Source organism: Canis lupus, chromosome 4 (assembly GCF_011100685.1).
Source record: "Canis lupus familiaris isolate Mischka breed German Shepherd chromosome 4, alternate assembly UU_Cfam_GSD_1.0, whole genome shotgun sequence".
NCBI lineage: Eukaryota > Metazoa > Chordata > Mammalia > Carnivora > Canidae > Canis > Canis lupus.
Window position 1 is genome coordinate 52471673 of NC_049225.1, and position 27616 is coordinate 52499288.

Genomic DNA, 27616 nt, shown 5'->3' on the forward strand with positions numbered 1-27616 from the left:
GCACTCTGCACAGTTCCTGGTACTGAGTCAAGGCTACTCTTTATGGAATACTTACCACTCAATGGAGCACAGTGTCTCCTATCGAGGGGCTCAGTAGTACTTGCTGAATGTTTTATTAACTATTCATGTAGCCTGGGTATGTGTTTATTTTTACTGATAGGAGTGTGTGTATACATGTATGTACATTACAAAGTGAAGGGAAGCTGACACAAGAGACATTCTTTTTTAAAAGTGACATTCTTGAAATGTGTGTGTATACATATATGTACATATATACATGTATACACACATACATATAAACATATCAAAAGCGAGTGTCTCTTTCTCCCAATGGCCTCCCTTCACTTTTTCCAACATTATATATATATATATATAATGAAGACCAAAGATTGATTGGACAAATGTTAGTGGTTGCAGGCATTTTATGGGCTTGGAAATTGTCTTCTCTTCCATAAAGAAATAATTAAACAAAAAGAATGAAGAAAGAAACAAAAGAAAGATTAAGAAATGGGACAAGAGTCATTTTGCTCCCTCTTTTTTTTTTTTTCAAGGTCTGTGTCTTTACCTGCAGATAAGCACATTTCTAACACCATCATGCAGATTCATGCATGACTAGCAGGGCTATGTGACATCTCAGGGTGGACATATAGTGCTGGGTACTCTATGATGTGTAACACGACTGTGTGTATTGCTCCATGAATATCCTTGTGTTATTGAAGCCTCCTATTGGAGAAGATATGTCAAAAGACCACTATCTTTGTAGTCTAAAATCAATGGCATCTCTATGAATTATTGAGTTGTTTGCCATCACTTTTGTGTCCTTTTTTATTATAAGGGCTCATTGTTGTGATAAGGTTGGATAACATTTTTTTTTTCCTTCGAGAAACTTTATGTATTTTTATCTTGCATATTGTCAAAAAATGATTAGGAGTGTCTACCTCCTTCCACACTTCTCTTTCTACCTTGGGCATTTAAATGTTTCAATACTTGCACTTAGTCCTTTTTTTGCTGGTTGAGAACCAAGCTTCTAGCACATGGCAACCCAGTATATGTGGCAGGCCCTGGGGACTCAAACTCATTTTAAGGAGAAAACACTCATTTTTCCTGTGACAATGAGCATGACATTCACATGCTTGCATCCAGTGCCATCATGCAGCTTTTATACCAAAAGGAGAGACGTTACTAAATGAACATTTCTTGCTCTTGTGTAAATAGATAGATTAATGGCATTAAGTGAAAGCCAAGCCTGCCTGAAATGTTAACTTCCTTATGGGGTTTTGAGTTTCTCTTATTTTTGATAAATGGACCAATCTGGCAATAAAATCCTTGCACAGTAGGTTAATAATGTCATAGCTGAACTGTGAAATAGTAATGTGTGTACCATCTCTCAGCAAACAATAATCCTTGAAGCCTGATAAATCTATTTCCAGCCCAATTGCATGTTCATTGTTACCCAGGACTCCTTCTTTGCAAATACAAAGCAGTTTTGTCACATGCATTTTTAAGCAGAAGCAACCGGGAAGTCAAAGGCACGTAAGGCTCTGAAGGCAGAGGGGACAGGTTCATTTTCAGCCCCCTTGAGCTTCTGAAACTCTCAAAGTCTACAAACCCTGCTCAAGGATCCTAGCATTGCTGGTATGGGGGGGCGCTGTGTACCCTTCCAGTCCTTCCCGTGCCCAAAGAAAGCATTGATGTGCTGCTGGAGGCAGAGAAAGATTGGGATTTAGGAAGCAGAAAATCCCTCTAGGCCCTTCAGTTTTCATTGATCACTTAGTAGCAGGCAAGGTTTGGTGCTATTTACCCCAAATCCCTGATGACAAGAGAGGCAGTGGGGAGACGTCTCTCCAGTGACTTCCTGTAGAGCTGGGAATACAGAATCTGGCAAATGTCTGCAGGCTTCAGACAGCCCGCAGCACACACAGACTGTGTGCAGAACACTTCAGCGCCTAAACAAAAGACAGCCAAATGCCCTCCTCGTATTAAAAGAAGGGAGGAATGTAGCCCCTCCCCCATCTGGGGCCAGTCACCGGCAACTCCAGGGTAAAATTTATATCGCCGTTGCTAAAAAAGAGAACTGTATCCAAAATCATCGCTGATTTGGGAGGAATTATTTAAGCATCAGAATCTAAGTAGCTTGGGGCAGTGCACATAAACTTGACAAACAGGCTACTTTAGTCCTGTCTGACTGTATCAGCATAATAGGGCAATGAAGCTTTTATTCATTCAAAGAAAGGTTGAGTTTGATTGGCAGGGCAGCCTGCCTGAACGCAAGTGGCTCTTTTCCCCAACACTTCACTGCTATCAATTACCGTTTTGAATACGAAGTGTTTCTAATGTAAAATAATGCCAACCTCTGCCTCTATCCTCAGGCCAGAAAGCTTCTTTGTGTTATTTATTCCCGGTCTGTGACTGTTCTGAACCTTCCTCTCTCTGCCGTTTGTTTCCTGCTTCTTCTTTCCTTTCAGTATCTAAATGATGTAACATGGCCTGCCGAAGTGAGCCTCATGCAGAAGACATTCCTGTTCTTTATTTTAATCAATAACCTCCTGGGTGAATGACATTTCCACCTTAGTGATTTAAAATCAAAAGACCTGGGGATGTCCATGCTTGTGAATCACCCCAGGTTCCAGGAACAAAGGAGGCATTTTTGTTTTTTGTGATTTCCCCTTCATACTACAAACAACTGGGCTCTGAAGTTGATTTCATTTAGCCAGTCAACTTCTGTCTGGAGAAATGTGCGCAACTGAACTGAACGCTGTTCTTATTTAAATCGGCAAGTGATTTGCTTTAGCTGCCATCTGTTGGCCGGTTAGCTATTTTAATTTGATGCTGGGGACATTACCTGACTTAGTATATTGCATTTTGATCTGCATCATGTTTGAGAAATGTCTGAAAATGACTCTAAGGGAGAGGACTTTGAAGGATTCTGTTGAACAAATATGTACATATGGTAATAGAGCGCCGGGCATACAAGTGTGGGAACATACAAGTGTGTATATATACAGCGTGTCTTACCTAATAATCTTTATGGCCAGACTGATAATAAATCCGTCAAACGTTTTTTTCCTCCACGCTTCCAACTAACCCTCCTCATTTAAAAATCATTAACTTTGAGCTTTCATAGTCTCCTTACCCATTTTTCTAGAACTGCAGCTTCTCTCGTTTGCAGGCCTGTTGAGCAAGGTTTGGATGATGAGGACAGCATGGTGGAGGACCTGTGCATGCTTGAGCTCTGAATGTGGACAGCCCAGCCCTCTTTTTTCTCTCTCAGAGAGCGGGGACTTTAATGGTGCTTTGTGAATATTTATTGACAACCCCCCTGAAAGAGGCACCTGGGCAGTTTGAAAAGTGTGCAGGGCAAAGAAGTAAATGGACTTTGGTTTCATGTAGTGACTGGGCCTTATACACCAATTAGTTGTGTGATTTTGGACCAGTCATTTAACTTCTCTACACTTTCAGCTCCTTGTGTGTAAAATGAGGTGATAGTATTGGGTAATCTCTAACTTGCCTCCCTGCCCTGATGTTCCAGAAAGTCTGCTTCAGGAAGAAGAGGAAAGGAGCACATGGCCTGGTCTCTACTCTCAAGTTTTTCACAATCCTGCTGAGACCATAGGAATTATTTATATTCACTCCACATTATAGAACTGGGGCTACTTGAGTGCTAGAGTATCCTCCTCTCTGTTTCCTCTCTCTTCACTGATAAACTTCCTACAACTTTTGAAACAGATTTTTTCTCCATCTTGCCTTCCACATGATGTTCTTTTCTACATAGCTTCTTCCTTTGCTGCTCTGTAATATTTGCTCTAGGGCTTTCTTTTCTCTCATTCATTAACATTCAGGTAGAAATACACAAGAGCTTTTCCACTTGAACTTCCCTCTCTCTCGGGACAGCTTCTTTGTCAAGCTCACCTTGATATGTGTATTCTCTCCCTTGAGCGCATGTGCTTACAAATGCTGTGTACAAGTGAATCGTATTTTGCCACAAAAGGTACCTCCAGCTTATCTGTTCACCACTGTCATCATTGATAACATTTAAGTCCTCAGTTTCATACTGTACAGACCAACCATCCCACTCCAAGCACTTATACTCTAAACATTAAGCAACAGGAGGGACCTATCTGATAATAATAAGGCAGAGCGGATGAGAGGATCCAGGAAAGAGTGACTGATGGGACATAGATTGGACAGAAAAAAACCTGGAACTCAGGAATTTGTGAAGAAATTTAGGCTAGCTAGTAGTAGAAAGATGTGATCTTGGGCAAATTACTTGACTTGTCTGGGCTGAAGTTTCCTCCTTGAAATGTGAAGGAAGTAATAGTAGATGCCTATATCATGGAGTTGCTACGGGGATGAAATGAGATGAGGGGATTGAACGAGATAAAGCATCTAGCAGATCACCTGGCCCACAGCAAGGAATCAGTATTTTCTATTGTTGCCACTATTATGTGGAATCCCTAACACCTGAAACCAGTGTCATAGTTGATGATATTCTCCCAAAGAAGTGAGGTACCAGCTTTGACTTGGAAGCCTCTGTAGTCAGAAATCACTCCCATCTATCCATCTATCCACTACACTTTGCTGTTTCTCCTCTTCCTCTCCCCATGCCAATTTCTCATACCTATTTACAGGTTGGTGTTTTTTTTTTTTTTTTTCTCCCCTGACAGTTATAAATACAGATCTGTCCCATGCCATAGCAACTCAGTATTCTCACTGCTGTTAGTTGCAGAACTGCTGGTGATTTATTACCAGTGGAAATAGTTTTTGGATTCTGCATTTGCATACCCAATTTGTTGGTATTTCTGGGTCGTTGTCTGCTTGTAAATGCGTTTAAACTTCTCCCAGGAACAGCCGCAGCCTCCCTCTGGAAGGCAAAGCCTGACAGAGTAGCACTTGGTTTCAGTTCCATACAGCAGTCACATGGGGTTATGTTCTTTTCCATTGTGACTCAAGAGCTGGCATTTTGCATTCTATTTCTTGCTGGTTTCACAGGCAGCAGAAGCTATTATTTCTATACCAAGATATGGCAAACGGAAATGATTTCTTCCCCAATTATTCTGATGAGGTTTCCTAAGCATTATTGGAAAGAGAATCCATGGAAAGTGTACATCTTCACAAAACTTTGTACCATCAGCATCTATCAGGTCTAAAACGTTTTTCAGAATAGAATACCAACTGAAAAGGGGGTGCTTGCATGTGCATTTATAGTATTTGGTTATTCTCATAGCTCAGGGTCACCAAAATGTCTCTTTAAAGGGAGAATGGCCTTAACAGGAATGAAATAATTTAGTCTCTATTTCTTATGAAGCTATAATAATATTTTTGAACAGTCAGCTGAATGCCTCCTAAGTTGCCTAGATGACTAAAGGGCTTAAAAAGTTCTTCCATGGAGATAAATAAGCTGTCAATTCATGATGAAGAAAATCAAACTCATGGTGTTGATCTTGGCCGGGGTGCCTGTACAAGTATGAAAGAAATTTTTGCCGAGACGTAGCACAGCCCATGTGTTAGCAGTTAGCACTCCAGTGCCACACTGAGCCTCTGCTAGCCTTTTCAAAAGATAAACATGGTTGTCAAAATAAGGAAAAGAAAAGATTAACCCATTCAGTTGCGTGTAAATAATAAATGACACTCCAGCTCCCTAGGGTCTACACGAAGAAAGGAGGCAAGTGTCCGGAGAGTGGTTTTTATTGTGGCTTGGATTTTCTTTTCTGAACACCTTCTCACGCTTAGGTTTGGAACTGCAGGGCCGAAGCTCTGAAATCTGGGCACAGTGGGAAAAAGAGGTGCAGAGGGAGACATCTGAAAGAAACACATGCCAAAAGCCAATTCATTTACTCAGGTCCTCACACTCTTACGACATAACAGTATTTCTCTGACCTTGTGGTCTAAAGTCATGCATATTTTGGAGTGAGCACTTAAAAGAAAATAGCAAACAGGATAATCTGTTATACCAGCATAGTGCACTAGAATAAAAGGACCTGTGTGTCATCATTCTGATATTGAAATCCAGAGCTGGGCATGGGTGGGGTGGATGGAGGTGGGGTGGGGTCATATTATTTTTTAAATTTTCCTTCATATTAATAAAGCCAAAAGAAGCCTACACAAAACACAAGACTGGCCTGCCCATTGGCTGCTCTGATAGCTGGTGTCTCAGTTTGTTGCCTTGGGCTATATAGAGTCTCAAGGTATTTTCAAGCCTCGATCAGGCATGAGGTGTGCACCCAGTAGGGCAGCGGCTCAGAACTTTAAAATCTGAATAATAGGGGAATGCCAAACATTTTATGGAATGTGTTGTTCTTTTTGATGTTCTTGTGTAAGTTGTAGGAGCTTCTGTTTTTTGTTTTGTTTTGTTTTGTTTTTGCTTTGCCCTCGGATGTCCCACCAAACAGCCACAGTAAAATGGAAAACCTCAGTGTGTCTCACATTTAGGAAGTCTCCGGTAAAAATCAATGACTCCATACCATAAAAGTGTTTAGTAGCTGAGGCTTAAGGACAGAATTCTGATATGTCTTCCCAAAGCCTGAGGCAGGTGGGAAGGGACATGGCACCGAGATACTCTTAACCTCCCCAAGCCTTGATTCCCTCATCTTTATATGGGGACAATAATAGGACCAACCTCTAGAGGTACTGGGGAGAACCAGGGGAGACAAAGTCTGCAAGCACCATGTCTGCCTTTGTTGCAAACTCTCTATAAATATTTGAAGTTGTTACTGATTGGTATTGTTTTCGATATCATTATATCTTATATTGTTATTGGTCCTATTGTTTCAACTAATTTGTAAACTTTTCTCATTTGCCAAGTGAAGGAATTGGACCAGATGACATCTAAAATTCTTTCCTGTACTAAGATCCTAGAGTTCTAAGGACCTCTTTGCTGTAACCTGGAGGAAAATGCACAGTCACATGGAAAGTGTCATAAATCTAGAGGTCTTGTGCAAAGGAACTAGGAAAAGTCTAAGAAGTTTTAGGTTGTAATTAAGCAAGTGGATTATGCTAAAATTGCCTGTACGAAGGCAGTAGTGTTTTCTCTAACCACATGGATATTATTGAGTATGTGTAAATAAGAGACGGGTGAAAAAGATGAATACTAATCTCTGCAAGATTCAAATGAATATTAACTCTTATTCAAATAGTACAAGTACATTGCATAGGGAAATCAGGACATGAATTCATATGATTTCATTTTTTTTTTCAGCTGTGCACCATCCTTTGGTTACAGAAGCAGCTCAGGACTTATAGTACTGCTCATTTCCTAGTAAAGTATGACATCTGGGCTGTTCCTTTAAATATAGTACCTTGTTTGCTCAGGCTTATGGCTTAGTAATATTTGTTTTGTCTTATAAATGCAGTGAAAGCGAGGATTACAGGTATTCCTCAAGGAATAATTAGAAATAAAAGCTTATTTATACGAGGGAAGTTTTCGAGTAGAATGTGTTCTTGCTTGAGTCATAAAGAAAGGATACTGGTTTCAGTTTCAATTTTGATGCGTTGGAACTCTATACTTTTTGTGGAGTCCATTTGGAGAGGTTAAAAAAAATTGCTCAGAATTCTCTGCACAAGTTCGAGTTAAAAATGGCTCGTCTTTCTTCCTCTATTTCAAGCTCTTCTACCCTACTGGCAAATCCTCTCCCCCATTCCTCTGTTTGGATTTTAAGAAATAAATTCAAGAAAGGAAAAATATATAACTATGGGCACTGTTCCTGTAAAAAAAAAAAAAAAAAAGGTGTGCCAGGGATCAAAGAGAAGCCTTGTCTTGGAATACTATTTGGCCAAAACTGCCTGGTGTGTGTATGTGTGTGTGTGTCTGTGTGTGTGTTCATCTCTCCATGATTCATTCTGAGGGCTGTTTTAGCCTTCATAAAATATTCATGCTAGTTGTGCATGGTTCTATAATTGCCATCTCAGGCCTTGAATTATTTATAGGTTGTACTGTTCACATAGTCTCATTTACTGATAGAGAAGATAACACCATACGAGAGGATCCCAAACACTCTGAGGCCTGTTACTTTGCATTAAGTAGTGGAATTATATTACTGTAGGTGTAAAATGCTGGCCTTTTTTCCCTCCTCTCCCTTTAATATATCATTTTTGTATTTATAATATGCTAATTGTCAGGATGCTGTTAAGCCTCATAATTCCTGCCGAGTTTTGCAGAAATCAAGATGTGGCTGAAATGATTTAGCTCTTGATCCCAGAATGATTGTTCTAAAAAAACCCTGTCTTTACACACAGCATAATTTATTGAAATGATGTATGACTCTACATGCATACCTGAGCCCTTTTGTTTTGTACTATTGATCAGTTTGTATATCTCGGTGTTAACCAACACGTGGTTGGTTTAGGTAGACATTTACCAAGGAGGCTTTCAAGCTTGCTGTCCCTAATTAAATACTGAGTCTCAATTCAGTTGTGTGACAGTTTCTGTGCACCTATTTATTTTGCCTTCTTAAAGCTCTTTTCTCTTTTCTGCCAACTTGATCTCTATTCCACATACATCATACTGTTTTGAAATTTATTCAAGAGTGGGAATGTACCGTAGTTGTATCTCTTCTTCCTTTCTTTCCTTTTTTTTTTTTTTTTGTATTATTTAGTTTCAAAAGCACATGCTAATGTTAATCAATATCAAAAGCCGGACTCACCACAGAGCGTGCTTTTCTGGTATTTCACTGCCATTTTCCATGTTTAAAGAGGAAAAACAGATAGAAAAATTCATGGCAGCTCATAACCCACTGCTGATATATTTTAGCTCTCTCCTGCACCAGTGGAAACTCATGAATTTTCTGCTGGTTTAGGGACTTCCAACTCTATACAAATCATTTAACAAACCTTCCTCCATCTTCTCTCCCAAGACTGATCAATCTTTTCCCTTTAGCCTTCTTTCCATCACACAGGTTGCCCTCCCTTCTATGTGTGATATGCACTCTCCTACACCTCTATCAGCCAATTCACTGCTTCTCAAAATACACCTGCATGCTGCTGGTGGTGCATGGGATGATTTTAAGTTGGCAGGCTCATGATTTTTTAGGTGGTACCCATATGTGGGTTTGCACAACACTGGATCAGGTAATGAGTAAATAATTCCATGTAAAATTTCTTTTAGTCCTTCTGATCAGACCAAGGTTCCAGTTTGGTGCTAATCTGTCTTTAACACCTCTCTCACACTTACTTCATCTCTAGTTTCAATAAATGCCCTTTGGCAGGAATATTTACTTAGCCAAAATTTAGTAAATTTTCTTTGCTTTGTTTTCACTTGTTTTTATTTGTATCACTTCCCTCTATCTAAGGTACATGGTATTGACTTGTGTTCATAATCACAATGGAAAGAGTCATTTAAAAAATGTATTAGTAGTAAAAGGAAGTGAGTCAATATCCATAAATTATTAAATAAATAATGTAAGTATTATGTAAACATGGAAAAATTGTGAACATACATTTACAAATGAAGTTCAGAGAATGCTGTGATAGTGCCAAGGCAGTGGCGAGTCATTCCAGAGAGCTGGGGATTCAATAGAGGTAAAGAGAATGGAGGACTGGGCAATGGGTACAAAGAAGGTACAGAAACTAAGATGATGGAGAGAGTGGAGGCAGTCATTTTTATGCAATTCAACTATCTCTTCAGATGGGATGGGTTCCACTAATTACATGGGGTTCTGTTCAATTTCCCTTTCTTTTTTTTTTAATTTTTATTTATTTATGATAGTCACAGAGAGAGAGAGAGAGAGAGAGGCAGAGACATAGGCAGAGGGAGAAACAGGCTCCATGCACCGGGAGCCCGATGTGGGACTCGATCCTGGGTCTCCAGGGTCGTGCCCTGGGCCAAAGGCAGGCGCCAAACCGCTGCGCCACCCAGGGATCCCTCAATTTCCCTTTCTAACTAATTGAAGATCCACTTGTATGGATGAAAAAAAGTTTCTAGAGTCACAAGAGTTGCCTCTACCATAGTAAGACAGCACAGAGGGTAAGAGTGACTATCATTAATGAACGAGAGTTTTTAGGGCTCTGGCAGATTTCTTTAAACTGCAGTGGATCTCGTAGATTAATGTTGATAGGAGTATAGGAAATTAGCATAACTTTCTACAGAAGAGCCCTTGGACAAGCTACATTTCTCAGTAAAGCCAGAATATTAGCTCGTTTTGTTATCTAAAGAGGCTGTGCTCTGGGAGATTTCTGGCCTATGCCCAGGGACAACGCCTGGCATGTCATAATAAGCTTAGCACATATCTGTTGTATTGGAATCAATGGTAGATAGCAGGGCTCTGATGAACTAATATTTTCTTAAAAATATACACACAGAAAAGTGAAGTATGATTGAAGATGAAATTAGATCACTGTTTCATTTACTCAGTGTATCCTGCAGAGTAAATGCCTAAGTCTGTATACTGGGTGGGGGGGTGGGCAGGAATAAATTATATAGTTCTTCGGAGCTTGTGACAACTCACTTGACACAAGTGAGTTGTGTGCTAAGCAGGTTTTAAAATTAAAATTCAGATGTGAATGTCTTACATTCTTATTTACCTCCATCCTATCACCCAAATCAGAACAGACTAAAACCTTTCTACTTGGGTAGACAGAGGGATCCTGTCTAAAGACAGAAGGAAGCTTAAGGCCACCTTGGGGCTGGGAAAACTGTGTCCCTCCTGGCTACTTGTTAGTATCTGTTTTGGCAACAAAATTGAGTTGTGAAGCATTTTAGAGATTTTCTCAGCCAACAATCTGTATTTTGGAAGGCTACAGCTACACTTCTCCCAAGTACCTCCGCACCTGCTCTGATAACTGTCTGTCTTCTTTCAGGCTTTTATCCCCTTGGTTCTGACTATTCCAAGCTGGTGCCTTGTGCTTTGTTGAAGTTTGGATTGAAAAGGTGAATATGATGCATTATACAGAAAGAAGTCCTGGGCCACGAGGCTCCAAGTCTGGGGAAGGTGGTAGCCTCAGCTCTGTGGCTCATGAAATATGTGCCAGTGAGGAAGTCCATCAAGCTACCTGAGCTTCTGTCTCCCCATCTGTAGAAAGTTATGATTAAATTTGCTATTCTCTATTCTCATGTTTTACAGTTCTTCATTCCCTGTTCATACTTGTGACATGCTTCAGATCCCTGGCCCCCATATAAAGTCAGAACATCATTTGCTATAATGTAAACAAGACTGATAATTGACTACCTTTTATTTTTGCCTCTATAGATGTGTGATCATATGTAAGAATTACTCATTGGCTATTTCTTCCCTATTCTGATAGTTGTATTTATCATCATCATCATCATTTAACTATTCCTAATAGCAACAGTTGTGTTAATTAAGTTGTATGGCATTTTTCCAAGAGGGTCAAATGTGTCTAAACATAATTCAATAAGAAAAGGGTGGAGGATAGAGAAGAATTGTAGAACTTTGTTTTTATTAAATACTTGATATTTGATTCTGATTTCTTAATCTGTTTTCTGCAGCAATCAGTATGTCAGAAGTTGAAATTCTGCAAGCTTCTGCTGGTCATAGACTAATGACTTGAAGGGAAATTAGTGTCCAGATATATAAGTACCTCACTGCTTTGATATTTCTGCCAAATGGTGTCTGGTCTATTCTTGAACTTGTGCAGTGATGGGGAACCCATCATCTCATAAGGCAGCTCATCTCTCACCATTACAGTGTTCTTTCCTTCTGTTGAACAGAAATCTGCTTGATGAAATGTTCAGTCTTTGGTTCTTGTTATTTCTAATGGATTTTTTTTTTTTTAAAGAATAGAACTGCTTTAGCCATAGAGCAAATAGTTTAAATATTTGGAAACAGCTATCTTCTCTCATCAAGGCTTCTCTCCTTCAAACCAAATGTTCCTTCAAATATTCTCCCTATGACATTGTATTGAGTCCTCTGACCTCTTGACCACTTGATGCTAAATATACACAATTGTGAAGAGCAGGGGCATTGGGTCAATCAGACATTAGTTCAGATTTCAGATATGCTGCTTATCTTGCTATATGGCTACAGGCTATGAGGTTAAGCCTCAGGTTTCTCATCCTGAAAATGGTGATAATATTTGAAAATATCTAACATCATCCAGGGTCTATAATAGAAGCTAAATGAAATTTTATTGCTCCTTATTACTTTCTCCCTTGTCTATCTGAAATTATGACATCCAGGAATGATATGGGGCTCTAAGAGTGCTGAGTGCATTAGAGAGTAGATCAGAATCTTCACATCACCTCAGTTCTAGTAATACATTGTATTTGTAGTAATATGGCCAACTGTTACTTCACCTATAGTTCAATAGAGGGCATGTGCATTTGTTTTCAGCCTTCTGTATCCAGACTTCGCCAATGTGCTTTGGTAAAAACAAAAACAAAAAAACAAAACCCTTTTTGTATTGACACCAGGTAGAATGCTTGTTGGTAAACAGTGGCAACTTTGGGGCATGAAATCCTGCTCTTAATAAGTGTTTGCCATTTTGTGGAATTAGAATTTTGCCTTCCCGGGGCTTTCTTCAGCAGTCTCTCTACCTGGTCCTCAAAACAAAACAGTAGGAATAAATATCACCCTCAGACATGCCTCTTTCAAATTCAAAAGAAGGGCAAAAAAAAAAAAAATAGGTGTCCTCTAGTGCAGAATAGAATACACTGTCTAGTCATCTTCATGAAAGAATAAATATGATCTTTCCAGGATTCACAAGATGGAGGATTGAATGTGAAAGGCATGATTCTAAGTCACTGCCTGGATGAAAAGGCAGGTTGGTGAAGTGAAAGAGGAATAGGGAGACTTTGGAAGTGGGTTGGTCCCCAAAGATAAAAATGGAATAAATTGGAGGGGGGGAGGATGTAAGGGGGGGCTGCGTATGAGGACCTGTGCCTGAGTTGGGGGGGGGGGCGCAAAGAACACCACCAATATGGCAACATAATGCTTTGGAAGAGGAACTATGAGGGTTTCGTGGACTCTCTGTAGTAAAGTAATACTAAAAGAGGGGGGAGGTCCTCCCTCCTCTGCCTGGACAAACTGAATGGCAACGCCCTTCTCTGCAATGGGCTGGACTGAAAAGTGTGGTGTTTTTTTTCTAAGGGTATCCTATCCTTTGGGTCCTCTGATAAGCAACAGCACATTGTTATGCAAATTGTCCCTATTCCCTGCGGGATTTTGCTGTGCCTTGTGAAGGCCTCTGCTGGGAAAAGCGCTTTTCAGCTGTCTCCTCCTGGGTTGATATCTTTATAGAGCGACCAGAGCAGACAGTGTTCTGCATTATGTTCCACACAGTGCCCAGAGTTCTAGTGTCTTCCATTTCTGCCTCACCTTTACACACACACACACACACACACACACACACACACACACATACCCCACGTGCCTTTTCCTTCGGACACACTCCAGAAGACCACAGCACTGGAAGGACATAAAGTCGAATGCCTCCCTTCAGGCCTCTGAAGGAAATTACACATCATCCTTCTTTTCTTTTCTGTTCCTTCTTTGTCAAGGGAACATAAAACCTCCTTCAGTGGCCGTGAGTTGGCTTTATGAAGTCATTTTGAATCTTTTCAAGAGTAGGTTACAAGTGAATGCTTTCAACATCACACATGTTGAAATCACCTCAAGTTTTGCTTATGCCATTCTCACCCCCGCCCCTGGCAAGGTACTGCCATGACTCTTGCCTGCTGTGCAGCTTTTTCAGCATCTTATTGCCCCAAAGTTGTGCAAACACCAAGAGACTGGGGCACCGAGTCACTCAACTCATTGGTCCACTAGCCTTTCTAGTTGGCTGTGCGGTATGTGACCTCAGACGGTACTTTCAAACCATTTTCTTGAGCATTAGACATTGCTCAATTTTCAAAAGGCAAGAAAAAGAGAGCCCTTGCGTCACTGTCGGTTTCTCTCTGCTCTTTGAGGCTGTGTGAAGGGTGTTAGACTTGACTTAGACATTCATAGACCCCAGGAAAACAAATTGGGCAATGCAGTCAGTCCCTGCCGGACTAAGTACAACTCAAATACTTTTGTCATAAATGTGTAATGAAAACATGTTTGCACTGCTCACTTTAGTTTCCTTTACATTTCTGAGTGGTCTTTTTTAAGAAAGAAAACAAATGGCATGTTTAGCACTCCAGTGTTTCTTGGATATGAATTGGAAGAGCTAAACTCTGAGCCACACATAAAATGAAAGTCTGTAAACTCAGGGTTTATAAAATATGAATCTTTGTTTAGGCAGTTAAATTAAAGCTCTTATTTATGAAGATTAATTTAATGGTAGAATGGGGAGTATGGCAAAAGATTTGTAGAATCTATTTTTGTTGTTGCTATTTGTTTCTCGAATAACCTTAATTTGACTCTGGGCCACTGTGTTTGAGCCAAATCCATGTGACAAAACTACATACAGGATTCTCAGATATAGGGACGCCTGGGTGGCTTAGCAGTTAAGCACATCTGCCTTCGGCTCAGGTCATGATCCTGGAGTCCTGGGATTGAGTCCCACATCGGGCTTCCTGCATGGAGCCTGCTTCTCCCTCTGCCTATGTCTCTGTCTCTGTCTCTCTCTCTATGTGGTTTCATGAATAAATAAATATTTTTTAAAAAAGGAATTCTCAGATATAGATGTACAAATTTCGGGGGAATTTTTTTTTAAAGCTTTTGTAGGGTTTGTATCATTAGGTGGTGATGGTACCTTCTGAATTTTGTGGGCAAGTGGAAAAGACACATGAAAAGGGCTCTGAGAATGAATGGTTGAAAGCTTGTCAAAGAGGAGGTGTAATAAGGACCCTGTAGGATCCATTTTGAATTTTTCAAAAACATAGTTTTTTTAGATTTTGTTAATTTTAATGTTTCTTAAAACAATTTCTGGAATTAAGATGAGCTAGCAGAGAGAAAGAAAATAATCATAATCAAAATAATCATAACATAACCATATGGGGGCACCTGGGATAGAGTTGTGCACTCAGTGAGGGAGTCTGTTTGTCTCCTTCTCCTCCTGCCCCTCCCCCCTCAAATAAATAAATAAATCTTAAAAAAAATACATAACTACACAGAAGTTTTGGTACACTCCAAAAAATGGAGCATTGTATTTTTCCAAAATCAGGCAAGTGGAGAGAATTGTCGTCTATACTAAGAGCTCAGCACACAGAACTGTGGCCTTGAATGTAGATGAACTCCCAAGGAAATTCCTGGCCTTCTTTCCCCCTGGGGTTTTGTCATTATGTGTACTGCTCAACGTACGTGTGTGACGATCCAGACTCTTCTGTCAGTGCCAGGGCTGCCTCGGGCATGGCAAAGTAATAGAAAGGGACACCTGTTAAAGAAGCATCCTTTCTTCTTGACTCTTGAATCCAGTGAAAATATGGAGGTTGAGTTACACCCAAATTACACGCTAATGATTTTGTGAAATATGAAGTCATGGCTTAGAAGGAAATATAAATTATCCAGATCTGTTTAGAAGCAAATAAGTACTCTCTTCCATCCCAACATCCAGAGACCATCAATTTTCACAAAGAAATGTGGACCCTTCCTCTAACTGCTGATATTTTCATCATAACATTGGCCCTCCCCTTTCATCAACACTACTGGGCCTTCATTATTAGTTAGGATGTCAGGTTGTCCTGAAACCTGGCCAGGAGCAACAGACCAGAACTTATAACAAATTTGAAATTGACATTGACCACATTTATGGGACTGTCATGGTTACCAGTGTGGCATATTTAATCTGTTGGAGAAGAAAGTATAGGGGTTATTATATAGTTCTTTGCCACAAATTATGCATCGTATTTATTCCACATTTGTGCCTGTGTTGTGTGTATTGGCATGCTTTGTTAATTTGTGTGCTTGGATGTATATAACATGTGGAGATACATATATATACATATATACATATATAAATGTGTGTGTATGTGTACATATATATGTGTGTGTGTGTATATATATACACACACACACACATATATATGTATGTATTACTGGAGTCCCCGGTGTATAGTTTATAGTTTGGAAAGAAATCATCTTCCATCATTCGTCACTGCCTAGCTGTTGTAGACTGGGCCAGAACATCATTTGTTAACAGCGACAAAGCCGCACTCATAAACGCCGACATGTTACATTAATTTATAGGCACTGAGTGACTTATTAAAAGTGACGTGTGAAATATAACAGGACCCGGTATGGATGATTAGGTTTCGGGCTTTGAATTGTTGACAAGGCAGGGGTAATGAATTGCGGGACACCAGTTCCTGCGTTTCCCCCTCATTAGTCAGTATTAGCTGCATTAATAGTAATAATTGGATATATTCATCATTTAAAATGTTTTAATAAATGTTTGGACAGTACCCGATCGGAGCTGTCAAATATTAGGCTGGAAGAGTTGTGACAAGAGAAAAATGATGATGTTCCTTAGGTGAGAGATTTATGCAGCTTTGGGGATGCCAGCCTTGACTTTCTACTCCCTAAGGAACTCTGAGTTCAGATAAGCTAGGGATACAAACCATGGAAATGGGGAAACCTGATTCTCCTCTGCCTCATAGGACAGTTCTGCAAGAAGACTTTGAAGGCGAGCAGAGGACTGTCTGGGATTCAAGCCTCTGACTGCTTTGCTAGGATGGTTTTCTGGGAAGAGATTAAGAGTCTTAGGGTTGACCCAAGTTAGTGGTATGACCTTAGGCAAGTTCCTTTATACCATTCGGAGCCTCTGTTTCTGTGCCTATGATATGTGCCATTTGGGTCCCTTTGAGAGCCAAGATTGTGTGAGTTTCATCATCAAATGTGATCCTATAAGTCTAGGTGGACTTCTAAATGACATCCCCCTTCTTTCACTCCTCAGTATTTACTAAGGACTTATGTGTTGGCTCCAGCACAGTCCTCATGTGAGGATTGAAAGGATGCATGAGAGCATTCTCTTGTCCCCAGGAAGATGATGAGAAATCATTCAGTATATGCAGCATTATCTGAGTCATACGGAAAAGGCTTTATTTCTACAGTAACTGGAGTCTAGATGCATCCCAGTGTTATGATTTAATGCTTTATTGATCTTTCTCTGTTCCCATCATCAGATTACGACTATTGTATTATATGCAAAAGACATTGAGAGAAAGAGGCTTAGTGTTTATTTATTTATTTATTTATTTATTTATTTATTTATTGGCTTAGTGTACATTTAAATGGCTTTCTAGCCCCCCAATCTGTTCCCTGGTCCCCACTACTGCAAACAAAACAAAGCAAGGCAAAACATAAACAAACATGTATTTAACTTGCATTTGAACAGATATAGATTTTAGACCAAGATGGATACTGACAGAGGTTATATAATAATAATAACAACAACTAGTAATAATGCAAACAGCTAAACTTTACTGAACATTTACTACATGCTATTCATGGCCCTGTGGACTTCACGTATATTCTTTTATTTAATCCTCACAACAATTCTCCCATGTAGATATTATAATTCCCATTTCACACATGAGGAGACAGAGGCTTAGAGAGGTTAATTGATTTTTCTTAAGGTCACACAACTGATAAGTGGTAGAGCCCAGATTGGAACCCAGTTTGTCTGACTTAGTATTTTAACCACCCTGCGACTGCCCCTAGCAGTTGGGGGGCCTGCTCATTTCTGATGGTATGGTTCTGAAGGGATGTTGTCTAGTGAGGGAATTATTTGGAAAAGGATGACTAGAAAGGTTAAGCATCTGGAAATCATGTCCTGAGATGGTAGAAGAATAAGATTTGCTTGTTGAAGAATAAGATCTAGTGGCCACTTCAAATTACTGAATTGTTATCTTGGGGAATAAAGGAGTGTTGCTTTCTGGTCTCAGGCTAAAATGGGAATTTCTGAAGGAAACATACTCACAGTGCTCTCTGGTTTGGATGGGAGGCACTGCCTCCCCATGATGGGACATCTTCCGTCACAGCTTGAATGATCCTATTCCCTCTAGCACCATTCACATCTCGTTCCTCCTTCCTTACTATCTAGTCACACTAACCTTTTGGCTAGCAGGAATGCTCTTCCTCTAGATGTTGGCATGGCTGGCTCCTTCTTGTCCTCTGGTCTCAATCAAAACATCATTTCCAAAAACTTTGTGACTACCAGGGAAGTTTAAAAGATCTCCCCTTTCTGCCAGCAATCACTTCCCATCCGCCGTGTTCCCTGTCCCAGTAACTCTGATCGATAATAGATATTATCTTGTTTAGTTATGATTTTGTTTTCTTGCTTTTTTGTTCTTCTTCCTCACTGGAATACCAGGCCCATGAGGAGTGAGAGCTTGCCTATATTCTGCATTTCATCTCTAGCTCCCGGGACAGACATATGGTTGCTCTGGCAACTCTATGGAACGTTGAAGAAGGGATCTCTTCTTCAGCTGGGAAACTACACTAAGTAACTCCTGTATTTCTTGCTTATTCTTGCAGCCCATGAGCTGTTAGTGTTAGAATAGTTCTCCTTGTTTCATTGCCTTATCAAAAAGACAAGAGAGTGTTTGAGAGTTTAAAAGACCTCAGTACCTGCCTTTGTCTGTTTAGAACCAGGACTCTCTTCATATCTCGGATAACCCTTGAATTAATGGGTTTGATTTTCTCCCTTAGTAACTGATAATTCTCTACAGTTTCTGCCATTTATCGTTGGATTTATGTGTCTTAGCATGAGATTCTGGCATCATTTATGTCAAATATGTTTAGAATGCACCAAAGAAAAGGTTTGGATTAGATCAGCGAGACTTTACAGAACTTGTGTTTATTATTAGATGATATTCCCCCTTTCGTGGAAAAAAATAAGATTATTGCCACGTAGTATAAAACTGTGGGTGGTTTTCATTAGTACAATTTGGTTTCGCAGACATTCCAGCATGTGGCTTCTTACAAGAAGTCATGATGCTCTGCACACGCAGCTCACAGCTAGAATGTCTTGGTGCCCTCAGTTCATTTATTTTGGTTTCTCAGTTGTAGGTAGCATTTTATCATGCTACCTACATGCTTATTGTTCTTTCAGATTTAAGCATATATTTATAAATTATATCCCAGGTTCCGAGGATGCAGGGATGAAAAGACATTGATCTCATCTTCAAGGATATTACTCTCTAGTTGGGAGATCAGTAAGTAAGTAGAGGGTCACAAAGTAACTTGGTAGATATGGTTCTGGATGAATATGCCATGGGAACTTTGAGGTGGTGGATTCTTTGTTTTCCTGGAGGAACTTGGGAAGGATTCTCAGGATGAGAGAAGGCATTTGTGATCATTTTTGAAATACAGAGGATTCTTCTAGTTCAGAAGTGGGCAGCATGGGGGTCTGTGTCGGGGGGAAGAAATAGCATTTAAGGAGACCGGAGATAGCTCTAAGGGCTTCCCTAAGTATTTGTATTTATAAAAATACAAATGTTAATTGTTAAAAATTGAGTATTTTTAACATAAAGGAACATAATGGACATGAGATGAGATGTAGCTGACTGGATTGCTGGAGGCCAGGTCATAAGTGGTGGCCTTTGTGCCTTGAGACAATGAGAAGAGATCATGTACAAATTTGAGGCACTGTCAACTGTATTTGAGGCTAATATCTCAGGAAAACAGAATAACTTCAGGCATCAGAGGTAGGGTCTGTGGAATTCACTTGGAGAATGTTAGTGTAATAAAGGAGTGCTGTTCTTGCTGGGATGGAGTTGTTGAACAGTTTCCAGGTATGATTTTAGGAAAACGATAACCATGTTATAGATCACTTGCTTTAAATGTTCCCTAAAGTGGGACCTCACAATATGATGCTTACCCTACAGAGGATGCAATTTCTCAGAGATAATAGGATCCCACTCAGCCTTTAAGTAAAGATCTCTTAAAATGGGCTTCCTCTCACCCTATTCTTGGACATGGCATCTTGGTGATAGCATGGGCCTAGTGCAAACCCTGACGGTGTCCAGTGTATAACTGGCTTAGCTGGAGTTGAGTCCTTTTCTCAGCACTATAGCAGGTACAGTGAGAGCAGTATTAGTGGCACACAGAAGGCTGTTCTTAGGCTGCCTTTATTTGTGGTTAATTATAACTCAAGATGATGACTATGTTGTCATGGGTATTTATACATTCTATGACTACAGGTGAAAACACAGTTGGACTTGTGGATATGAAATGTATTCATTGTGTTTAGTCAGTTGTTTTTTATAAACATGGATGCCCTGGGACCTAAGTTATCAAAACTTCCCTGTATTATTGGGCAACTCAAGGGTCACTTTTTGAAGCTTCCTCAGCCTAGTGTGATTGAAACTCAAGTTACTCTGACCCACATAGACATTTTCAAATGAAATTGTTTTACACTTGTTCTCAAGTAAGATGCCACTATGACCTGGCAGTTCTTGTCCTCAGTAATTATTTTGAGGAAATACTCAGATACACGAATAAAATTTTATGCCCAAGGATGTTCACCAAAGTATTATTTATAATAACAAAATCTTGAAAGTAATCAAACAATAGCAGATTTTAAAAATATCTACTATGTGTGATGAAATATAATGGAGTAGAAAAACACCACATTTTGAAGATTACTTACATGAAGAAAGGATATAAAAATCTGTATATTGTTATACAATTTGTATATACATGGAAAGACTGGGAGGAGATGAAGTATAGATGGTTTTTATTTATTTATTACTTTTGAGAATTTAACTTTTTATAAAATGATGACTCAACATTTGTAATCAGGAAAAAGCTAAACACCATTTTAAAATATACCAACTGGAATTTTTAAGAGGTGTTTACATTTAAGATACCAAAGAAAAGATAGTGTGATGCATTATGGCAAAAAAGTGGGAATTACTATGGTCAGACTAAACTGCTTTGGCACTAGCATCTTGTTAAGCACCAGAGGAGCATTTATTTAAGGCAGCATTTGACTAAGCTAATTCCGGACATTTCTCTCAACTCCTGTGCAGTTGGTTTTAAGTTGCAGGGGAGATTTCTGGCTCAGGCCAATTGAGGGAGTATACATAAACATGGGGTTTATTTTGTCAGGGATGTTCTTGAGAGACTCAATTCTCTACTGATCTTTTTTGTTCTTTGTGGCCATTTATTTACTTTTGAAAATACCCCTGCAGATCCTCACTTGAGTGAAAAGGAGATCTGTTCTCATGGCAGGGCTCAGTCGCTGATCAACAAGGCTCTAAGAATTGAGTACAAATTTGGTTACTGCTGTTTTTAACATTTTAGCAAGTTGGCTTCATTTCTATAAATGAATGATGTTGCTTCAAATCTTTTTATAAATTCCCATCGATGTTTCATATTCTGTGCTTACCATGTCATGGAAAGCATTTAATAATGTTTCTCCCCACCCTCTAGTTTCTTCTTCTTCTTCTTTTTTTTTTTTCTTTTTTATCTTGCCTTTAAATGAGGCTCGTGATGACGAAAGTTCTTACCCATCACCCATTGAATTCTCCAGGAAACAATGGGGACAAATGACTAGAAAAGGTCTGAACTGACCCTACTCATCCCTTTAGTGAGTGCATGAGAAGAGAGGAGATTTACAGTTAAGGTCCTAAATCAGATCTGGCTGTTAAAGTTTTTGTTGAGGATTTAGGGAGGCTAAAGCTAAAACTGAGTGTCATCTTGGAGGTTAATCCACCCGACTCTGGAATGTGTGTCCTGCTGCCTATGAAACTGACATGGTGGAACAGCTGAGGATGAGAGGCCCTGGAGTTTGCCTCTGTGCAGGGCATTGGGGGTGGAGATAATGATGACAATGCCAGGGTTCTAAGGCAAAGGTGTTTATGCCCTGAGATATGCATGTGGTGTAGACATAGGATATTCCATGGGCCAGGAGTGAAGGGGAGCCAAAAACAGGTGCCCCTAAGCAATCAGAAATGTCACTTATCTATCTCGCAAAGCATTGCAATAACCCTTTTAAAATTCAAGCTGACCACGTGGACTGAGAAAAGGATGGCTGTGAGGGAGTCAAAAAACTGAGAGGGTTTCCTTGTCCTTCTAAGGGTGAAAAGTGCTTAGTGGCACCAAAGAGAACCACGCCAAGATGGTGGCCAAGTCCGTTGGCAGTGGAAACTATGAGAGATGGCTCCTTTCCACATGATGGTGGCATGTCTCCAGACTCTGAATGGGGCCATTTTTTCTACTTCACATCCTCATTCCTATACCTGAGAACTAGGGTGAGTAGGCAGGCAAGGGAAAGCACCCTCCACAAACATCTTGAATACATTTTGAATAGTGATAAGCTGGATACAAATTATTTAGTGAAAGAGAACATTATATAGGCCTTAGTTACCCCTGGGTGTGAATCCAGATTCTCTCACTTACTAGATTGGTGACCTCAGACAAATGGACTACTAATAATATCTACCTTAGAAGTTGTTACCTTATGGTTTTGGCCAATGTGGTCAAGGAGGCTTTGGTGTCAGCCTTAAAGAATGGATTTTGTTTCCTTTTGAGTAGACAGTTTCAAGCAGTGGGGACAGCACATTTAGCAGCTTGGAGATGGGAATTAGCTAGCAAACTTTCAGGGAATGATGGAGCATCTGACCCAAAATTAAGAGAAGGGTAGCTTTGGAGTAAACTATAAATTAATCAGTTTCAACCAGGAATATGGTCCCTGAGCTTAGGCAAAGCCTTAACCCCCATAATCCCTTCACATTGGTTCACAGCCAAGTGATCCAATCAGATTCATGCCTACATAACCTAAATATAAAATGACCTTGGGAAGTGCAATAAGAAAGACACCTTCAGACCTTGATTGCTTTAGGTGGCTGGAGGAACAAGACCTGAAATCTAAATGGAAGAATCTGGGCAGTCTTACTGGAAGAAGAATTCTTAGTCAGACCTGGAAGGATGGAGGGACTTTAAAAGGGAGAGAAAGGCATCATAGGAAAAAGAAACGATGGAACTAAAACTTGGAGGTTGGAGAAGACTCTTCTTTCCCAGTGAACATGGGTCATACATATTATGTTTGCAGGATCATAAGGTTATTCTATTTTGAGATAAAGACCAATAGAGTTTACTGCATGTCACTTGGATAAAATGGAGGATAGATGAGAAGGACTTCTCGTATGCTATTTTTTCACATTACAGCTGAGATGTATCTCAGGGAAAATGGAACAGGACTGATTCTTCTCTTGATAGGCAAAAGGGAAGATGATTGCTGTGGATATCTCTTAGGCCACCCATGTGTCCCAGACAGGAGAAGGCTGTCTGTATCCTCAGTGCCTGGAGCTTAATATCTAAGGAACCAGGACCAATGGCCCATTTGACCCATTGTCTTCTGTCACTCACCTGACCCTACCCCTGACCTCATCAGGAAGGGCTTACCTCCTGTTATCAATAAATTAATTTAACTATTCAACACCCAAGATCTGCTCCTTTCTTCCCAGCCCCCATCTTCCTGACCAGACTGTGGACGTCTCAACATGAAATACAAAGGCATGATATATTATCTGTGTTCCAGAAAAAGGGAGCAGAAGTTCAGCCTCTACTAAATGTTTGTTATTTAAACCATGGTTTCTTTACTTTATGACTTTGCTGCCTTTATAAGAAAAAAATCAAGAGAAAGAGCAAGTGCAACACCTCCCAGATTTGTTTGATGATGATTTTGTTGTTTAATGGGGAATTTATTTTGATGTATGCACATGTGAGCGTGTATATGTGAGCATATGTGTGTATGTGTGTGTGTGTGTGTGTGTGTGTTCCTCCCACCCTCTTGAGCAAACAGGTCTGAATAAGTGTTACTTGAGAAGGCAGCCTATGTCAGACGGGTCTACTGTTCTTTTTAAAAAATTGCAGCGTCTCAGCTTCTGAATTTCTTAGGCACCTGAACTAATGCTAGTTTACCACTAGCTAGCACACAGTGTAATGCCAGTGTCATATTACAATTAACAGCAATTCTGGTGGCTGTCATCACTTACTCTGAACAGAGGATCTCCACAAAAGTATGACACCGTTACGGTTGCTAATTCAAAAGCATTGTGTGAACTATGACAGACCCTGGTGTGCCTTTTATGCTTATTCAAATGAATAAAGTCTAGCATCTTAAATGGAGTAGAGGGAGAAAAAGTTTTAACACATTTCTGTAGATGAGCCCAGGAAGGGTCAACCTGGAAAAAAAGAAGTTGTGTTAAGGAAAGTAATTAAACAGAGGCAGAGAGATTGAATATTAGTGCTTTTACAGAGTAAATGAGGATAAATTCTGTTAATTATGTGACTTTTTCCAGTACTAATGTGATAATAAAGTACTCTAATTCTGCGGAGGCTTGTCACAATCCCAGCTAAAGCAGTGACCCTTCCACTAGGTGAGACCAAGAAACTACTTATAAAGCTTTCTAGCAAAAAGCAAGAAATCACAGTTAAATGGATTTTTTTAACACTCTCCATGTTTAGTGTAGAAAACCACTAACCGACACCGTCATGAGACTGTTGGTGAATGGACTGTCTTACTCGAGGCACAGAAGCACTTACGCTTGCCTTTACTTTTGGTTCCTAAGGGAAGAAATGTGAGCAATTCAAGAGTATAAATAGCCCAGTGAAGGATTCTAGTACAACGACTAATAGCACCAAAAAAAAAAAAAAAAAAAAAAAAGATTGTACTTGGAATGTTGGTGAAATTTCAGACTTCAGGACTTTAATCTTACAAAAATTTATGTCATCATAAATGAGTGAGAAATTGTGTTAGGGCAACAGAGAAACAAAAGTTTGATTGCTTGCAATGTTATAATTATGGTGGGAAAACAGAGGAGAGAATTTCAGGGCTATTTGGGAGAGTCAGGGCGGTGTCCCAGTGCAAGGTATATTTGAACTTGGTCTTGACTGTTAAGTAGTTGTTTAGATGACAAGGATGGGAGAGGTAAAGAGGAATTATGCTACGACAGAGCTGCAGCATGTGTAAAGATGAAGAGTTGGCAAAGCAGATACAGTGTGGAGGGGAAGGAGAAGTGGTCCCGTGTGGCCGCAACAGAAGCTGGGAGGCAGACTGGGAGGAAAAAAAAAAAGTCATAGGGGTAGGTTTGATCCAGATCCTGAAGGAAATGGGTGCTACAGAAGTGGAAGGAGGCTTTAAAAAAATTTTTTTAATGGACAGGCATATGCAGTTTTTAGCACACAGAGTCTCAGGACTGAGAACAATCCGGTAGGTGCCAGAGCATATTAGTTAGTGCATCTCCCAGTAGCACAGAGAACCTGGGTTCCTGGAGAGCCTTGTTCCAGCTCTCAGAACACAGGCTGACTAAGGGAGACTGCATTTAAGTCTTACCTATACTTGTCATGAGCTGTCTGTTGGTAGGCAAGTTACTTAATCTCTCTGTGATTCGCTGTTTTCTTGGAGAATTGGCACAGGGGTGGAGGGTGGGGGATGCCAGGGCTACAGTGAGGATAAAAACAAAGTATGCATGAAGCACAGTACATGGCACATAGTAACTACTCACTTAACATTAGCTATGCTTTTACTCGTGACTCCTCTTCTAAAGCCTAACACTTGGTAAAGTATTCAACTAGGCTATGTGGGAGCAGTCTTTCCCTTAAAAAGAAAATCAGCCATGGGCAGAAGGAAAATTGTGTCCTGAGTCATCTTGGTTAAGAATCATCACATTAGAGCTCGCATGCAAACTTGATCCCAGAGTTCAAGGAAAAATACATGAAATCTCCTATTTTCCCAGGCTGTGTCTCCCTTTGAGAACAATTTATCATCATCATTATCTTTGTAAGGGAAGAGCCTTCTTTATTAGAATAAGACTCAAAATACACTGTGGGTTCAGGGAAATGGATCTGGAAGTAGACTAGAGTTCCAGCAGACCCACTGCTCTCTCTTCACAGCTCTGGGCCCTGATTGGGGGTGGGGGAGTGGTATCAGGTTTCAGACAGAGGCCTCTTTGTTGCACATGGCTGCCATCAGCAGCAGATCCTGGTGTGACAGATGAAAACTCAGGGGGAGGACCTAGGTAGGGACCTTTCCTGCAGCCTTTCAAACCCATCTGCAGCCTCCCCTCAGCCTAACCCCTGCGCTTTTGCTTTAGTGGGAAACCAGTCATTTATCACCATTTTATTTCTCTTTCTGCTGTTGTGTGGGTCTTCTTTCCATACTTAAGAATCTAGCTTTGAGTCAACTAGGAAAGAGGTTAAAGAGCAAGTCTGTCTGTTTTTCCGCAGGGAGGTCCCATCATGGTCTCAATTCAACAAGTGGGTGCTTAAATTTTGCTGGGGCCAGATCCACTTTCATCCATCGGTCTACAAGGGGATCTGGCTAGAAATGCTAAGGAGAAAGTCCTGTCACTTAGTCATTATTATAAGTTAGAAAAATCAGAAAATTGGAAACCCTTCAGGCATCCACACACTTACTTGTTCATTCATTTAGCAAATACTTGATTGCCAGATGCCAAGTGCTGTCAGGTTCTGGGGACTAACGGGGGCCTGTTGAGAAAGGATGCAGGGAAGGCATCCCTGGGGAAATGTTGTCTAAGGGAAACCTAAAAGATGAGAAAGAACTAAGGTCAGATCATTTCAGGGCCAGAGTGGGAAAAAGCTTGGCATGTTTTTGGAAGTGAGAGGAAGCCCCCACAACTGGAGTGCTTAAGAATTGGAACAGAGGCTCCTACTAATTAGCTGAATGACTTTGGCCATACCACTTGACCTCTTTGAGCTCAGTAGACTCATCTATCAAATGGGGGTGACTTTGCCCACCCATACCACATCCTTCAAGAATTTTTTTAAAGATTAATTGAATAAAAGTTAGAAAATAAATATTTTTTAAAAGATTTTATTTATTTATTCATGACAGTCACACACAGAGAGACAGAGAGGCAGAGACACAGGCAGAGGGAGAAGCAGGCTCCATGCAGGGAGCCCGACGTGGGATTCGATCCCGGGTCTCCAGGATCGCGCCCCAGGCCAAAGGCAGGTGCCAAACCGCTGCACCACCCAGGGATCCCAATAAATATTTTCTAAGTGAAGAATGGTTTTATTTTTATTTTATTTTTTTAAAGATTTTATTTATTTATTCATGAGACACACAGAGAGAAAGGCAGAGACACAGGCAGAGAGAGGAGAACCAGGCTTCATGCAGGGAGCCCGACGCGGGACTCGATCCCAGGACTCCAGTATCACACCCCAGGCCAAAGGCAGACGCTCAACCACTGAGCCACCCAGGCGTCCCTGAAACATGGTTTTAAAACTATAGCCTATTTTTTTTAAACTGTTGATTTAGAGAAGAATAATTACTAATAGAACTTTGCACAAATTTGAATATGTCTTTTTCATCCAAAGAGATTTATCCTTATAATACCAGAAGCATGCTCTAATCACATAGTTTAATTTCTAACTGGGTACAAGGATAAGTAGTGAGCCCAATAATATAGTCTTGCTCCCTGTTATAAACTGTATTCTGACCTCAGATCCCAGTTCTGCCATTTATGATTGGTCTCTTTCACCAATCTCTCTGGCCTGAGTATGAATATACTCTGTGAAGTGGGGATATTATTACTACCTAACTAATGTGCTTATGGAATGATTCCTGTAAATGCCTGTGACTGGCCCACCCTGAGTGAAATGGGAGCTTTTCATATTAAAAATGGGAGTGATTATTATGCCAATGAGGCCTGACCAGATTCAAGTGTCCTCCCATTAAGTATAAGAAGGAAGAAGAGTTGCTTGTACTGGGCTGATGGTGTCTTCTTTCATAGAGAAAGTTCCAAATTGCTGACTTTTGAGGCCACAGA

At 40.2% G+C, this 27616-nt stretch overlaps 1 protein-coding gene and 1 long non-coding RNA gene across 12 annotated transcripts in view; one reads left to right on the forward strand and one right to left on the reverse strand.

Annotated features, from left to right (window-relative positions):
- The window catches only part of EBF1 (EBF transcription factor 1), a 392195-nt gene that overhangs the window by 212105 nt on the left and 152474 nt on the right, over positions 1-27616 (forward strand). The window lies entirely within an intron of this gene.
- LOC111095569 overlaps positions 24586-27616 on the reverse strand; it is a 28923-nt gene continuing 25892 nt past the window's right edge. For both annotated transcript variants that reach the window (XR_005358357.1, XR_005358358.1), the window contains exons 5-6: positions 26241-26368; positions 24586-25266 (exon numbers count right to left, since the gene is read on the reverse strand). This is a non-coding gene — a long non-coding RNA (uncharacterized LOC111095569). The remainder of the gene's footprint in view (positions 25267-26240; positions 26369-27616) is intronic.